The sequence below is a fragment of the Petaurus breviceps genome, unplaced genomic scaffold (assembly GCF_028583685.1).
Source record: "Petaurus breviceps papuanus isolate PSGF00001 unplaced genomic scaffold, PetGlider_PUasm1.0 175, whole genome shotgun sequence".
Classification (NCBI taxonomy): Eukaryota; Metazoa; Chordata; class Mammalia; order Diprotodontia; family Petauridae; genus Petaurus; species Petaurus breviceps.
The window spans coordinates 22,719,290-22,722,380 of record NW_027185764.1 but is presented as its reverse complement, the minus strand read 5'-3'; the positions used below and the strand labels follow the sequence as shown (position 1 = coordinate 22,722,380).

Below are 3,091 nucleotides of genomic sequence, written 5' to 3'. Positions count from 1 at the left end.
ATTGTTTAAAAAAAACCCAACACATTTCCTATAGCATGTCCTTCACATGTTTGGGGTTTAGGAGCTCCACAGAGATGCTTTTCATGGCATAAAACTAATATCCACAATAGCCTACTAACAATTTTCCCAGCTTTCAGCCTTACCACACTCCCCATTTTACTTCTGAATCCATGCTGCATCCACTGTCGGAAAACCTCTTAAAATACCACTTTTATCATGTCTCTCCTTTTCTCAGAAATGTCTAATAGCTTCTTGCCTACAGGGGCAAGTTTAAGCAGCTTAGGTTGATGGCAAAGACATCCGTTATTTTCTCTTACTCTTCCTACCCAGTTTTGTCTCCCACTGCTTTCTAATGTAACTCTCTGCTTTAACCAGACATTTCTCCCTGTTGCTCCCTAAACATGTGTCCATTAGATTGTTCATTTTGCTTATTTTGCATATTCAAATTCTACTGCGCCTTCAAGGTGGCGGTCAATGTTTGATATCTCAGCGGCTGGCTGCTCTGCTTCCCAGTGGTCTTTCCCTTTTCTGAATGTCTCTAGCAAAAACTGTCTACACATCTCAATCCGGTACAAAGATAGTCCCTGCCCTCAAATAGCTTACAGTCTAATGAGGGAAGAAACATGTAGGGGAGTGGTGGCCAGAGATGGGCATTTTGGATCAGAGTTGTAGGGATAGTGGGTGGGGCCACTATTCATTTTATCCAGGAATATTCCATTCAGCAGAACTGACTTGATCATGGTTCATGGTTTCAGAACTGTGGGGATGGAGAAGAAAGGAAGAGAAAAGGGTAGTACAGAGCTAAGAGCCATATCATGTAAGGTAGACTGTAACTGAAGAAGAAGAGAGATAGCTACAGACTTGTTATAGAAGACTTCACAAAGGAAGTTGGACTTAAACTGAACTGAGCTGACTACTTCAATGACAATTGCCCTGAAAATTATGGCGATACCTAACCCCATCCTACTCAGAATTTTTATCTTAAAAAATGTGCTGTTGATGACTATATGCATATATGTATATGTATGCACACATATATTTACATATATATGTGTAATTCACACATACATAACACGTTGCAACAAGCATACCCTACTTTCAGAGTACTTGCTTGTAACAAAATTTAGTGGCAAAAAACAGACCAACATATTACCCATTTCCTTTGTCAAGAAGAGGAAGGCACGCTTTATTGCCAGTGCTCTGCAGTCAAGATAGGTGACTACATTGAAAGGGCCCTGATGTCTCTCATTGTGGCTTTTTCTTTTCATTGTTGATGTCACTGTGTGAATGTTCTCCTGATTCTGTTCCCTTTCCATTGCACTCATTCATACAAGTCTTTTCAAGTTTCTCTGAATTCTTCATAATGGCATTTCTTACCGTACAACAGCATGATAGTATATTATCATACCACAATTTGTTCAGCTATTCCCCAATTGATGTTTAGCTTTCCTTTTTTAAATGCCTCAGATCAAGGGAAGGGTCAGCCTTACAGGTAGTCAGCATCGTGCATTATCTAGGATGATTGTCCACACAACTCTGTTTCTCTAACACTGGTGTAAGAGTTTGCTTTGCCTTGATAAACCTGACTTCATCACAGAAGTACACAATGCAGGGCTGATGAATTGTGACAAACGTCAGCAGATGTGCTTCTGGAATCTGTTTATACTTTCCTTGCCTAGTGACATTCATTTTTTCAGGGCCATTAGCACTTACACGAGCTGCTTTCTGTGTTTGTTTTTTGGTTAAAAGCTATTTGGAATGAGACATGAGTTAGATGACCTTGGAAGGCATTAGCTAAAGCTGAGGCAGGAACAGCTCTAATCTCACGAGCTTTACATTTTTTTTTCCCAATGAAGTATGCTGCACATATATCTAAACACACTGCATATTCAGAGATGTTTGTGCCATTGTTAGGAGCTCCTTTCATCCTTGGAACTAGATCTTGAGTTTTGACAAGAAGTCATTTTTAATGGTGTTAAAAAAAAATCATCCTGGTGTCAAGGAAAAAGTACTGCCCCGGGAATTGGGAAACAGTTCTAATGTTGGCTCTGTGACTTGCCAGCTGTGTGACCCCAGGCAAGTTGCTTTGCTTTTATTTCCTAGATGTCAGCTGCCTCATCTGTAAAATGAGGAGGTTGGATTCTATGATCTTTAATAGATTGTAAACTCCATAAGGGCAGGGGCCCACGTCTTCTTATTTATGCTTTGTATCTCTTCCCAGCACAGACCTTTGTGCACAATAGGTCCTTAAACATTTGTTAAATTGAGTTTGTTGAATGTCTAAGGCTTCTTCTTGTTCTTCATCAAATTTCAACCTTTTCAAAGACAAAACAAACAGGCAAAGCAATCCCCACTCCAAAACACCAATGAAACAGTGGACTCCTGTTTTGGTTCTGGACTGAATGTGGAGATGTTTATGTAAAGATCCCTTGTTCCTTTCTGTACTCAACTCAGGTATCACCTTTGACCATGAAACCTTCACTGATCCTGTTTAGTTGGGTGTGTCAATCAATATTTATCGAATGCTAGCTTTAAGATACAGTTGATACCCTAAAGGAACTTTAAATCTCTTTGTGAACACCAGGATCCTAAGAAAAACTCAGTTAGATTGGTTGGTTAGCATTGTGTGGGGTAAACAACTACAGCATCTGGTTAACTGAGACGTTTTTTTTACAATTGATTTTTAATTTGCATAGACTAATAGAGCAGGAACTGACTAGAAGGGATGCAACATTTGGATTGTGAATGTGTGAATAATGATAGTTACACACACACACACACACACACACACACACCCCTCTATATATGTATGAATAGCTTTAAGATTTGCAAAGTTCTTTACATATATTATCTCATTTGATCCTCACAACAACCCTGTTTTGCAGATGATGTTGAGAAAGGTTAAGTCACTTATTATATAATATCTGCAGAAAGATTTGAATTTAGGTTTTCCTGATTCCAAGTCTAGCACTTTATCCACTAAGCCAGTTATCTTTCCTCAAATACCTTAGAAGAAGCTGTCTTTTCCCTTCCCTTCCCTTCCCTTCCCTTCCCTTCCCTTCCCTTCCCTTCCCTTCCCTTCCCTTCCCTT

The 3,091-nt window shown here is 39.5% G+C and overlaps 1 protein-coding gene across 1 annotated transcript in view; it reads left to right on the top strand.

The window, feature by feature from the left end:
- NPTX2 (neuronal pentraxin 2) overlaps positions 1 to 3,091 on the top strand; it is a 22,781-nt gene that overhangs the window by 17,145 nt on the left and 2,545 nt on the right. The gene's annotated exons all lie outside the window — the stretch shown is intronic.